Source organism: Meleagris gallopavo, chromosome 2 (assembly GCF_905368555.1).
Source record: "Meleagris gallopavo chromosome 2, MGAL_WU_HG_1.1, whole genome shotgun sequence".
NCBI lineage: Eukaryota > Metazoa > Chordata > Aves > Galliformes > Phasianidae > Meleagris > Meleagris gallopavo.
In genome coordinates, this window is record NC_139405.1 from 18,438,886 (window position 1) to 18,454,388 (window position 15,503).

Genomic DNA, 15,503 nt, shown 5'->3' on the forward strand with positions numbered 1-15,503 from the left:
AACAACTATAAGCATAGAAATGCAGATAATAATTTTAAGAGAAAATGATAGATCTGATTATTTTCACCTGTGTGTTAACAAGTTGATCATGAATCTGTTAGAAATTTCTAAAATGGATTACCTAACATTATATATTAGTTGGTATACCTAAAAATGTCAGAACCGTTTTCTTTGTTGCCAAAGACACAGCCAAAACATTACGTTTGGGGTTAATAGGTGCTTTCATTATAAAGGGATAAACAGGTTTTTTAATGTATTATTCTTTCTTGAAATTTTTCACAAGAAAAAGTGGAGCTTCCAACCAGCTCCACATGTGAGTTATCAGAATTAAAAAGCACATAATTAACCTTAGCAAGGGATCAATCTGAAATCTATAGAAATCTCTGGGACCCTTTATATTAATTGAGTGGTCTTTTGATCAGCCCATACATGAAAAAAGATATTTACGAGTCCCAGAGATAGGGCTCATTAAAATATATTTCCTTTATTTTACGTGTGTGATTTTAAAATGATTTTATGTTTTATAATTCCCTAGAATACCATTTTATTCTAAGTTATCTAAAGACAGGGAAGTTCTAGTAATAGAGGAATACATAGAAAAAAATTTTGCTGATATAAATAAAAAATTGTTATATTAATTTTATTAGAGCTTTTTTTTTTTCTTTTTTATTAGAGGGTTAAGTTTTTTTTTTTTAAAAGAAAGATTTTCTTAAGGCAGAAATGCAGGATTATAGCAAGACTACCATTAAATGACAATTGTAAACAGTCTAGTTCAACCAGACTACTGCTGAAACATTCATAAGCAGAAGGTAGAGAACAATGACATCCTTCTCACTAGTGATTATTTAATATCTATGGTAATGTTTTCTTGGCAAAACCAGTACTTCAGACTCTCAGACCATAGTCACTGGGAATGATTCATACAAGACAGACACAAACACACACACGCCTAGTCTTTGAGATGTAGTAGTATTTCAGTTCATCATTTCATTCAGCTTTGTAATCAGCAAAGCAACAATTGCAGGGATTCATTAATTTATTTTCATAATTAATTGATTTTAAATATTTGCCATTTATCCACCAAATGAGTATGTTATTTCAGATCTCAATGATCCACAGTCCCACTCTATTGTACTTTGGACCAGGCTTAAAGTCATAAACATTTACAGACAAATACAAAATTTTGGGAAGTAGAAACAATGTTAAAAAAAAAAATCAATCTTTAATACAAAAATAATGAATTTCTTAACCTTAGCTGCTGGTCCTCTTCAAATTCAACATGCAAATATTTAAGATATTTAGGATATTTGAAAGTAACCAACTCCTGCAGAGTTCTAGTACATCTAAGATAAGCTGAAAAAGAAAAAAAATCCTTTGAATCTTTAAAATAATGTTAGTTTTCAATGTCAGTTTTCTTTAACATCAACTTTTTTGACTGTTTTATTGAAACTTCAACAGACAGTAGCTTATTTTTCCACAAACTTAAGCACCTGAGATTTTTGGCTAATGGATATAAGACCAGTAAAATTTCCTATGAAGTGTAACTTTATATGAGAACTTACATTATGTTTATAGAATATATTACAGTGTTTGCTTTTCAAAAAGCAGACTTGGTATTTTCAGGAAGAATATCAGCTGCATTGCAGTGTGAAAATAAAAATAATTAGCTGATGGATGCAAATAATCAGATGTTTTCTCTGGAGTCACCACATGCTTCCTGGATATCATTGTTTCCCACTCAAAGATCAATAAATAGCAAGCACAAAACTCAGTATAATCCTTTCTGTTGCCTGTAATGATCTATAAATTAGGTCTTGGACTGAAGAGAGAAATGTACAGAGGTTGTTTTAATGCTCTTAGAAATGTGTCACTATCTAGTAAAAAAAATGAATGAACTATCAACAGTTGCTAAGGAACAACCAATTCTAGAACTGACACAAAATATATGAAATCAATTTTTATATTCTTCCAAGAGCAAGAAAAAAGCTGCATCAAAACATCATATTACTGGACTCCCAACCCTAACAGCTGATTATTTCAAAACTCAAACCATGTTTTGTATTTAGGAAGAGCATACTGTAAGGTTACTTATCTCAACATTAGCTGGTGATCCTTACTGCAGTCATATTGCAGTTCCCCAGGCCTAAATCCTTATGTACAGCTGGAGATCACCACCACAAGGGAAAAAAAAAAAAAACAACACAAAGAAATCAGCATATTTCACTGTATATAATTCAGAAGTCAGGATTGCTCACACTGATTTCAAACATGCATCTCTCTCTCCCTTCTATTCTCAAGTTACGGCCATAGTTCCGTGAGTTCCATCAGCTCTGCTTCTACCTATGCTTTAACTTTCAGTTACTTCAGTAGAAGTTACAAAAGCTTTCTTTTTCTCAGGGAGCAAAGCTTGCTAATATCTCAGAGGCATACCAATGTATTTGAACAGTATGGCTCAATATGATAATAGAAGATCAGAAAGAGACTGGAAGATATTTAAACACTCCTTACTCTCTCATGAGGAGGATTTCATACGGATTCTGTCTGCCCATCCAAAAATAAGAGAATCAGATAAAAGCACTTTATCTCTCAGCTGAAGTCACTCTTTTGAATAGGTCTTGAACCAGCTTTACATCAAAATTTCTCAATCATACCACTGTTCTGCTCTTTTCGTTTAGAATGATTATAAGCTATCCAGATTCAATGTGAGTGTGTGCTTCCAGGAGCAGTGCACTTAGGGATTCACTAAGTATGTGAAACAAATCCTCCATACCCATTTTTAAACAGGGATTGAAACTAAGTAATGGAAATAGCAGAACCCGTGGGATTGATTAAAAGAGTGTTGAGTTTGCCTATATTCAAAGTACATAATTAGAGTCTTATATGACATGCAACTGTAAAACCCAGTTGATCTGACACTCACATACATGGGCTTTCCTTGCACGAGTTAGCTAACACCAGAAATGTTCCTCACACATCATGGAAAAAACATTAGTACTTTAGGAACCCAAGACATATCATACTGAATATGCAATTACTTTACAACGAATTGCTGTTTATCTGGAACACGCCATACTACTCTGAAAGCCTATCCAAGAGTCTGTGTATGTCTGAACAGGCCACAGTAAATACATTTCTCCATGCATCATTTGTTTCTCTCTGAAAGCCACACATCTAGTTGTTGCCACAGTGAAAGTGTAGATGCTGGGGGAAGGGAAGACAATTAATATTTTCCTCCAGTCTGAATGGGAAAGCTGATACAAGAGCAATAACCAAAAGCCAGGTCTTTCCCACCTTTACTGTTACTGGCTACAATTTGTGTAACATTTCTTTAACAATAGCCATTTATAAAGACCTGCCTTCCGTGGAAAGATTTACTAACAGCTTTGAGTGGAAACTCCACTATAAAACTAACATGCTTATGGAAATAGTACTACAAAGGTATAAAAATGATGCGCTTACTGTAGAACTCAGACTAAAAATAAAAGAAACTCAAAATATAAAATAAGTACAAGGTGGTTTTTTTTTTTTCTTTCCTTTTTAAAACACAGAATTAGTTCTAATAGATCATGGACTAAAGAAGTATATTGTGATTGGAGTTAACGGTATTTTTACATTTTTTCCTTCAAAGACTCCACTCAATTTCTTTTTTACAAGACAGAATCTGGCAGTACAATAAAAGGCAGCTTTAAAAAGAGATAAAAAAATAAAAGAAAATGATGGAAAGAAAGGTCATCAGGATTTAACAATGCTGTCTGATTTTCTGTCATTTTCACTACTCCAGTTGCTGAGTGTTCAAATACTGAAAGAAAATATACCACTGTCTCTAGAGATGCTGTGTCAACAAAAACTCCTTCTGCTGACATGATACAGTATCTGTCTCATGAACCAGAGTGCAATTTGTCATACAGAATTTGGTGGCACTGTTTGTGGAGTCATTAGCATGATGGAATTCAACTCTCAGATGTCAGCTGTGCACTTCAGAAGACAAAGTACTTCAGCTTGTTGGGAAATCAGTGAGTCTCAGAACCTTATTACAAACTAGAAAAGTAGATTTGAAAAAAAAGTGTGTTGTTAGAATTTTGATGTGTTGGTGAGTTTCTTTATTCATTATTTCCTTGCTCTTAAAAAAAAAAAAAGAACGTGTGGAAGACTTTAAAGAAGTGGTATGCTGCGATGTTTGCTAATCTTGAAAGTCCAATAGTTATTTTTTTTTCCTACACCTTGCTCTACACCACCAAGAGTATTACACTTAACATTTATTTCCAGATAATGGGCTCATAAAAGAGCTTTTCCAAAGTAACAGAATGAATTCCCTGTATAAAGTTCAGATTGCCTAAATTCTGGTGCTTTGTGCCTTGGTCTAATTGGCTGTGAGTAGCTATTAGCTAAAAATTGTACTGAAGGTCTCAGAGAATCTCTTCAAAATCCTTTACGAGTCTAGATCTCCCCATTTTTTTTTTCCCCCTACTCAAACAGGGATAAGCCATTTCCATCTGTCACAACTTTGTTTTCTTTGCTTAATGCAGATCTGCAATAACATTTTAGTTCAGTTCAGGAGTGTGCCTTTTCCTCACTGGCAATGCTCTAATTCACACCACTAGTCAGTTTTGGAGGGCATGGACTTGGATTCCTTTAAGATAAAAGGAAACTAAAGGAGTTCTTTAAGGCTCCAACTGCCCTTTGGCATTTATTAAGGGATATTTACTCCATGGAAACAAACTGGATCAAATCTGAAGTAAAACTCTTTGAAGTACCTTCTAAAGTTTATATAGTGTTCGTGCAGGTTCCTTCCTGTCAATTGGTTCCTCTACAAGTTTAATTCTACTTTGTTCCACATGATAATAGCCAGGCAAACATAGCCAGGGACATTAAACAGTCAGCAATAGAAGCCTTCTTCTGGGGTGCATCAGAGAAATATTCTTTTGTCTCTGATTCCCAACCATAAGAGTGAGATAATGGTTTGAATTCTAAAAATATAATGGCTTGTTCAAATCTGTCAAAAGTCTTCCTGTAATCTTGTCTTTGATAAACCCAGAGTTAAGTGTAACTTTAATAAATTGTGAGTCTAATTTTTCATGCATATTATTGTACATGACTACTACAAGGATTAATTCTATTATGTCTGTAAAATGCATGTAAGATACACTTCCAAAAATGCTATGAAATAAGTATAATGGGACTAAACAATAATAAGAAGCAGGTTTCTATCACTTCACTAATGATAACTGTTGTCATAGCTGTACATAAGCTAAGTAAATACTTCAGAACTATAGACATGATCTTACCAACCATCTTCAAAGTATGCATTTATTCTTTTTCTCTAGTGCCAATGATAGTCTGTGTGGGAAAAAAGGTACACGCTAAAAATAGCATTGGCATAACATGTTCCTAAAAGATACTTTGATTAAGAAAAAAAACCAATTCTTTGAACAGAAAGGTTTTATATACATAAATTGTTGTTTTACCACTCTTCATTGCTCAAGCCAAGAAATAAATGAAGAGTCACCATATGACTATGGTGGATATCAATATGATGATGTGCAATTAATGAATATTCTGATGTTACGGTATAGCAGGGTAGAATTAACAAAAATAAAGGTGTTAAGGTATAACAGAGAGCTTGACTACGATGTTATTACACCAAAGCAGGAAACAGAAAAGATAGGTACACTCACCTGCAACCTGAGCTCATGCAGGAAACTCCAGTAGAGCAGATCTCCAGAAGATATCCTTCCCCACTGGCAGTCAGCTCTTAAATGGGTCTAGGAGAGGTGCAGCCAGGCTCCACCCCTTCCTGCAGCACAGGTGAATTGCCTTCACCTGTGCTCTGTGGCTGACTCACTGCTCGCCTCAGGTGATTAATCAGAGGTTCAGGCCGTGATTCAGCAGTTCCCATACAGATGGCTTCCTATTTAGAAAGGCCTTGAGTTGCATAGTGCAATGGAAAGCACAGCAATGACAGCAGAATAGCAAGGTCCTATGTTGCAGCAAGTGAGAACATGCTCAAATGCAACAGTAATGGGCACAGAAACAAAAGAATCTGCTTATGTTCTGAAGGTCCTCAGGTACTCAGGAATCTCCAGCAAGATACCCTCACCTCCACTGCTGACTCTTAAATGAGGTCTTGGAAGAGGAGGATCTTGGCTACACCCCTTCGGATCACTCAGGTAACTGTGTGAGATATGTGGTTTTATAAGAAACGTGATCACAGAAATTCTGTACGTTTAAGCACTGCACAGGACAGAAGGATGTTCATCAGTGGCATCTCCCAGAGATCTTACGGATAAGCATACTGAAAAAGTGGACAAACACCAAGGTGACAAAGCTTGTTTATACTGTTAAAGAAGTAGAAGCAAGGACTGACTGCAGTATCTTGCAGAGGAACTCGTGATAACCAGTGCCAGAAGATGAATTTACAGAAGTATAAAACACTACAAAAAACCCATCTCAACATACAGAGATAAAAAGAAAACAAAACACAACAAATACCAAATTGAAGGCCAGGGAAATTAGGAAGGAAAAGACAACATAAGCCATCATTATGGCACTGCATAAATCTATGCTTTATCTCCCTCATAACTATTATGTGTGGTTATTGTCTCCTCATCATGAAAAGGATGTAGTAAAGCTGGAAAAACTCAGGAAGTCCCTGAGCCACAAATTTCTTGGAGAGTATCCTGAGGCAATATGAATGGTATGCCTGCCTGTTCTCTTGCTTTTTCTTGTACACCCCCTTATCCATCACTCTCAGAGTCAGTGCAGTGAGCTGACAGGGTCTGGGGGCTGGTCTGGCGCATCATTTCTTATGCTCTTGACAGAATTTTAAAAAACAAAGGTAATTCACTTTAGCCTGTGTGCTTGTCTGGTAATGAAAAGGGAAGCGTCCTACTGTGTACAGAGCAAAGAGTATTTTCACTGCTACTGTCATTTTGGCTTATGAGAAGAACAATATCTTTAGAAGAATCTGAAGAGGTCTGAGTGCTCTTAGGGAAAATAAAACTGGTACTTAGAAAGTATCATAACATGACTCCTTTTTCCCACCAGCAGCAAATAAACATTGTCAGGATTCAACTACATTTAAGTGCTCTCTGTCCATACCCTGAGATAACAGAAGCATCTCTGTGGAGATGTTTGTTGACTGTAGAATGAGAAATGGCAGTATTGGCTGTATATCCCATGAGTAGGAGGAAAGAGTGGCAGATAAAACAAATGTAAGTTTCCCACTGGAATAATACTTAGTACATTGTATGCCAATTAAAAAGGACCTGAGTACTTCAGTGGGACTTCCCAACACTGTGCTCGGTGCTTGCTAATGTGACTAACATAGGACACTGCAAGAAGAACCTGGTTTACAGGTGGAGACCCAGCCTGTCCTTAGGAAGGAATCTTATCTCTTGTCCTCCCAGAATCACATGAAATTTGGAATCAGAATAACATTCTGAGCCATTTATCTGATCCTTCCTCTTACTGTTCCTCCTACTGCTCCTTCACAGAAGGAATTATGGTCGTTCCGCTAAATATATTTTCATGGGAGATGAACAGCTCAGGGCACATAATGTGCTGTGCAACAGTTTCTCCAGGTGTGTCATCCCACAAATTCAAAGACAAACATCAGAAAGAGCAGACTCATTTGCATGTTCATGAGGTCAACACACACTCGTAGGCTAAAATGACCTTAAAAATGCAATAATGGGGTGCTTTCATGTGGTTATGGCAATGACATAGTTCATTTAATCACTCTCCATTGATATTGGATATGGTGATATTAGAGTTCCCACGATTTCTTGCAGAATGAGAAAGAAATATGAAGATGCCTGTTTGTTCATTTATTAGCATTATCATTCATGGATTCTTTCTACTGCTGCTAATGCTAAAGAAACTAGAACAACTATCTTTATTTGTTACCCTTTCTCCATGTACGAAATAAAACAGAACTCTGCGGATTCTTCCATTCATCTCTTAATAACAGACAGTACTAATTCCTTTCTCGCAGAAGCAATGGAGTATAGTGCATGGGAAAGGAAACTCTGCTAAGGCAAGTAGTTTTTATTTGCCCTTACATGCTACTTTTGCTGGAATGACAGAACATACAGAAAGCCACAGAAAGAAACCTTAAAGAAATTAATTTTAATAAAATTCAGGCTAGTAGTTCACTTCAAAACCTTCTTCCAAATCTTATGTGTAGGTTTAAGAAACATTTATGGGCAATACTGTGTTGAAATTCTTATAGAAAAATGCCTGTTTTCAACCTCAGAAAATGGATCTGGCTTATAATTTGAAGCACAAGAATTTATCAGAAAATGAGATTTAATTACTGTAAAGAAGAGATACATTTCCCTTGATGGGAGGTGAAATTCTGGCTTCTGGACCACAAAGAATCCTTGGAAAAGGACTTGTCTCCAAAGCATCCTAGATATAATGCTGAACAGAAGGGAGTGACACAGCTATGAACCTCGCTAAGGGGAACTCCAGATGGAGGACATTGTGTTAGTGGGAGATTTTTAAACTGAGACGTTCCTCCACTAGCTGCAGAAACTGAAATGAAATTTGTTGTGCATCCCTTAATTGAGAGGTCTCACTTCTCCTGTTAGGGGGTAGTACAACTGCTTTGCTCTCCTTCTCTTTTTCCATGGCAAATGAACTCAGCAGAAGCAGACGTCTTGCATGATTTCTTTTCATCAGTCATCACATCTATCCATCAGGTACAGGAACATCTGGGCAAGCTAGTTAATGTGTAGCTGACTTCAGTTAATGTTTATAATTAAGCCATGAGATTCAACAAGCAGCGCATTTCTTAGGGATTATCACAAACTTCAGGTGCAGTATGAGGCACAAGCCAAAAGCCCTGTGACTTCAGCTACTCAAAGAGTGCAATAATCCCTCAGAAATCTATTAACCATGAGTGCCTTATAGCTATTCTGGTAAGGAAACTCCAAGGTAAAAAGGTCATACCTGTAATTTTAGTTTGGCACATATATGACATCACTGCCATCCAATCAAAAATGGCCATTGTTGTCCAGTGTTCGCAAGTCATTTTATAAATCCAAAACTAATAAAGCAACGTACAGGTCACTTACATATTGAAAACTTGTTCAAAAAAAAATTAATAATATCATTGCATGCAGAATGTGTCTAGAGTGGCCCTTTCCTCATGTTTGTCTCTAGCTTCAAAACATGAAAAGATTAAGTGTTTTAATTTCTTACATACATAATATTAAGCACATTAACTATTAAAATTATATTTTTTCAGTAACATTTGTGGGCTTGAATGAATTCATACGTACTGTCTTATACGGTCGCACTGCTTCTGTTCCAGCGTATAAACTATATATCCTCAATAACTGGCTTCTGAAAGAACACCAAAATTGGACAAAGTTGGTGTATTCTAAATTACAGTTCAGCCCAGATGGATAAATAGAAAGGAGAAAATTACCTCCCATCTAGAAATATCGGTTCAGGAGCTTGCTCGTTGACTTTGGCCAAAAGCATGTCAGGGATGTTTCTCTTGTGTTAAGAAATAGTCTAACAACTTATCAGTACAGCAAACTGGTCTAATAAAACCCAGCAGCCAGAAACTTTTCCTATTGTTGTTGCTTAAGTTGCTAGCTATAGGCGTAATCACAAAAGTTAAATCAGAGAAAAGAAACTGTCATTAAAAAAAAAAGAACTGAATTTTTAATAAGATCATTTATTCAGCAATTATGAGCAGAATTTCTTCCAAATTTGGAAAACTTTCCTCCTTACTTTAAAGTGGCAATTTGCAAGACATTTCTTTTACTGCACCAACTGGTGACTCGTGCTTTGATAATGTGCTCCATTTGGTATGACGAAGGACCACTCAAATGTGATTTTTTAATTGCATGAATATGACTGAACAACATTAACCATTCAGTGCATAATGGTTTGTGAAAATAAGTGGGCCTTTCTTTATGACTTGCAGAGTTAACAAATAGGCTCTGTCAGGCCAGTGAGAAAAAGTGGGTGGCAGATCTAAGCCTTTCGTAAGAACACATTGATATTTGAATCTGCAGTTTCCATGCTCTAACTGATGTCAGCCATTGGGTGAAAGCCTAGATATCAGGTAGCCAAGACAAGCATCTAGCTGCCACTTGAAAGCTATCTCTTTCAGAGAAGAACTGAAGTAGCATTCTTTCTATGGCTGCGTCTGCCAGGCAGCAGACAGATGCCCGCTGTGCTAGCTAAACCTCTCATATTCTACAGTGCAGCATGCATTGCATGAAACCAAGATATAGATTACAAAGGACCACAGCAAAGGATAGACTCATGGATTTCATCCCTAACTCTTAAGCCAAGGGCATTAATGGAAATGCTGCATAAGTCAAAAGATAGAGTCACAAAAGCCACACTGTTTTTGTAAGCAGTGATGACTTTATGTAAGTACTAGTCATAGAAAATAAATTCGGATCAAAGTGATCACAAGTTGAGTCAGTTTAAATTAAATGGAAAGTGGAACAAACAAACCCATAACCTATTTATTTATTTATTTATTTATTTATTTATTTCAGAGAGAGAAACTTCAAGACATGACTATACCCAGTCCTTGAAGTCAAGTGACTTCAGAATTCCCAAATATCAGCACACAGGAGGCTCAGCACACTGCAACTCAAAACCTCTGGAGCTTGAAACCTCAGGAAATGGAAACTTGCAGAGAAGAGGTCTGGAGGTGGGGTAGAGCACTGCCAGATGGCTGACAGAAAGAAGGGGAGAGAAAAGAATCGTGCTGAGGTAGAGGAAAAACAACTCACAAAGCATAATGCATTCAGATCAGAAGAAATGACTAATCTCCTCTCCAGAGCACAGCAAGAACTGCCATGTGAAACATCAGCTCCAGTAGCAAGTGATTTTACTTTCCCAGCATACTGCATGACAAGTTACCTTGTGACAGGATTGGAAAAATTGGGACTGAAGGACATAGAATAATGACTCGTGTGCTGAAAAGATCCAAAGTTGACAGCTTTGAGAGTGTGCTTTAGAACAACTTCTGGAGGAAAAAATAAATTATGGACGTGAGAAAAAGGGCTTAATGAATTAAAAAAATAATGAAGAAAAATCAAAATACCAGTATTTGATGCTATTATGCTATCAAATGCAGGAAAAGTGAATATTCTAGTAGAAATCTCTGAAATATCTTTTACTGTGCGACAAAAGAAATACTTAAAACATAGGAAGAAAGGATTAGTGCTGGAGCTGCCAGCTGGGTTCAGCTAGGTTGGGTCCTAAAGAAATCTTTCATTTCAGTTCAGGACAACCGAGAACTTGTTGGTATTCGTCTTTTACTGTAGCACAGCCCACAGGATGCTTTTCAGTGCAAAGATCACTGTAAGATACCAAAATCTACATCAGTATTGGGCATGAAAAAAAGGGACATTTCCTATTCTATGTCTCTAACAAACGATTATTTAGTTTTATCCACAGAATTTCACCTACTGAGAGAAATAGCAGATTTTACATGGCCACAGTACAATGTGAGGAGAACAAAATAGTTACAGAAGTCTTGATGATTTTTAACTACCATTAAAAATTGAATTATGAGTTTTGTGGAACATTTTGCTGCTTCCTTTGACAGAATGTAAAATTCTGATTGCTCTCTCACCCATTCCCAAATGTTTTTTGTTTGCCTGGATGCTCTCATGTACATTATACACTGTTTGTGGCATGCCACTCTGTCATACTTCATTGACTAATTGCTGATAATTCAAGCAACAATATTTAACATTTCTTCTATTTTACCAAACGTGAAAATAATTTTCTAGACATATGTCCCCAATTTTCCTTATACTCCTCTTTCAAAACTCTGTTGTTCTGATGCTGTTGTATCATATTCAGTTATCTCCCATATTTATAATTTTAAACAAAACATCCATTCCAATGTCTGACTTTGGTCTAGCATTAGGATCTAATTCTTCTTTCAGTAAAGGTGAATGCTTTTTGTTTAAAAATGTAGCAACAAACCACTGCAAATTCAGGAAATAGCGGCGCTGCACACTTAAGATTTAAAGGGATGTTAACTGCCTGCTCTGTCCAAAAGCCTTGAAACAGGAATCTGTTTTGTAATACTTCTCCAGGTTCTAAATATATCATAGCAAACAAAAATTACCACTGTGCCATCAATGTGGCTATTAAAGCCTTGGAATTTCTTTTATTATACTAACTCCAGAAACATTTTAGAGTGCTGTCCCCAGAACGGTCATTCAGTTAACTTAAGGGATAATTAGCAAGCGTAAGTTATCTCGGATGTTGTGATAATATGCTGATATTAGAGATTTATACTCCTTGGATGAATAGTATAGTTGCTTGCAATCCAGGCCAACCAATGAGATAAAAATCAGTGTTTGCCAGATAGAAAAAAAAAAGAAAGAGCAGAATTACCAGAAAGGAAAATGTTATCTGGTTACCAGTTCTTCTGGGCATATCAAACAGTGGTGATTATGAAAGTCAGTGGACCTTTCAGGTTGACACAGACTATTTGTGGGTCCAGCTGAGGATGAGGTAAATATTAGTTTCATAGGGTGAAATCCTGGTCACACTAATGAAACTCCCACTGATTTCAGCGTGGCCAGGATTTCACTCTGTGGGGATATAAACTGCCCCAGCGGTTATCTGCACCTGTGACTCTGTAGGTTCAATAATCAAAATGAGACCAGTCACTAAAGGGACCCTTAAAAATTAGACTTTTTAAAAGGAGGATCTCTATAAAAAGGCATTTGACAATGTCCATAAAAATGGAATTACTGTTCAGCGTAAAACATAAGCTGAGGTGATAGCCAGAAAAAAATGACTTATAAAATTTCGCTTGATATGGAAAACAAGTGTCAGCTCCTCCTGCTGTATTGTTAATATACAAAAATAAAATAAATCCTATAAGGTCTATGAGAGCTTACCGTGGATGACTAATATTGAAGGCACCCTCATGAAATGCATAATGCAGTTAGCAATCTTCAGCAGATCTTGGGGGGTTTCTTTCTCTCTCTCTCTTTTAAAAAAGTAAATACGTATGTATGGGTTTTTTTTTTTTTTTTTTTTTTACTTTCCCTCCTTTCTCAACATCTGTTTCAGGTCATCCTTGAATCCCACCTTCTCTCCAGGAATGCAACACAATACTGTGTTCAGCAGAGCCCCCCAGTACGCTCTTACACATGCATTCTCCAAATGACAAATAATCTCTGTACATCTTCTGGGAACAATAAAAATCCTTGGATGTGCTCCCAGAGCCCTCAGGAAGTTCAAAAATCTTTAGAGGGGGGGGCCCAGATTGAGGTTTTATCTCTAGAATTTTACATAACAAACTTGGTGAGCATTGTATAACAGATAATACATATTCAATGGCAAAAAAAAAAAAAAAAAACCAACAAAAAGGAAAAAAGAACATGACACACACACAAAAAAACAAAAAAAAAAAAAAAAAAGAAAAAAAGAAAAACCAAGACATTAAGAGCAACACTAGGGAAGGTCAGCTGAGTCAGAGGCCTAGTGTGCTGCAGTTGCTTCCCTGTAAGAGCCGGGATTCTTTTCTTTTATCACTTTTATGCTGTGCTCTCTGGAGCTTTGGAACTGCAGCTGCTTCTGGTTGATAGACTGCTGAGCAGGAGGGAGATGACAAAGTTCAGATAACACTAACAAAGCTGCATGATTTTTCTGCACTCTTCTTCACACTGAGGATTCTTTTCCTTCTTGTGCATACTATATCATGTAAAGCTCCTGGCACAACCTCCATGGTTTTCTCTGACATTTTTGAACTTGCATAGATAACTCTTTCCAACAATTCATCTATTATTAACTGTAGCCTGAGACTGGCCAGCTGAGTCCCATGGCATCTGTATGTCACTAAGCTACTAATACTTATATAAAAAAAAGGATCTTCTAAAGATCTGTATAGACGGCTCTAATGCAAATGTTCTAATGTAAATATAGTATACTTGTGTATGAGGAGACATTTAGAAGAGTGTTTCTGCATGAGAAAACAAATCCGCTTTTGTGAACTAGTATGCAAATGATTAAAAAAAAAATAATGTACTGTTAAGGAAGTCACAAATCGTAAATTAACCCGGTGGATCCTTTATGCATGGAAAAAGAAATCAGTTTATTTGCTGATGGCTTTTTTTCAGTTTGATGGATTCATGGATTGCAGAGATCATCTCATAAGGAAAGGACAACAAAAAGTGATCATTCACTATCTGGATGTTGTAGAAATAATGAGTAAGTGACATACAGTTGCCTCATTCACAAGAATATTAATGTATATTCAGGCTTTGTTAAATATTTTTCTTATATTTTACAAGTTGAAATGTAAGGGTAGTGAAGGCCAAGACTTAAATTCAGTGAACTCTGAGAATAATAACATCTCCCATGAGTCCAGCCATGCCAAAGTCATCTTTGGCAATAATTACTTCTGAAGAGACAGTACTAATTTCTGGTACGTTCTTCTTCAGTAGTCGTGGTCATGTGTGATTCTTCTTAGAGTAAGTGAAGAGAATCACAGTGCTGATAACATTTGGGTTGACTCTTCCTTAAGAATAGATTTTTTTTTTCTTGTTTGTTTTTCTCTTGTTCCCAATTATGCCAATTTTTAATGACAAATGATTTTTAATGTTGGTGGATGAAGCAAACTTTGATACCAGCACTGGCTAAATGCAGCCTTAACCATATTCAGAAGAGGCTAATTTACCCTGCCAACAAGCGAAAGGAAGAATTGCTGAGGAATTCCATAAGAGTGGAATTCATCCCTGTATAGAAGGCCAGCATGAGGCCCAGGAGCTATTTCAGTGGGACTTTAAGCCATAGCAATTTAAGTGGGATTTAAGCTGTGCGTAAACCTGTGCTGGCTTCCTGCATAGAAGAGACTTTCAACCAGAGACGTTATGAGGAAGACGCAGAGGGATTACAAGTACTGTAGATACATTTCCATGCCTGAAGCTCAGGATATGAATGCGCATGAAACCTACAACAAGGTAAAGGAGGGTGCAGCCCCCCTGTGTGTTAGCTATGCGGTCATAGTAAATGAGGTAGATTTCCTTTAAGGGAAAGAAATTTTGTGAAATGCTAGTATATTTTAAACCACACATTGCACTCCATGTGCACCTCATCCCTTATTGCCAAATGAAAACAGACCCTGTTTCCCACCCAAACCAGCCTTTTGAGATGCAGGGTCAGTTATTCTAGACTTAAGAGCGCATTAAATGAATCCATGGCTGCCAAGTCATAGTTACTCTGTGTGAGGCTTAGGCAGGGTGAACATGTGGTTGTCTGTACTCAGTCATACAAATATGCCTTTACATAGATAAGCACGGGCTCTGCAAACTTCATCATACAAAGCCAGGAAACCTCTTTATGGTCAAATGGTAAACACTTAGAACTGCAGTGACACTGAAGCTACCTTCCTCTGGATAAGTTGACCTCCTGAAGTTAGCTTTGCTACAGACAGACCCCTAAAATCCTGCTTCACTTACCTCACTCCCTCATCACCACTCCCCACTATTGACAAA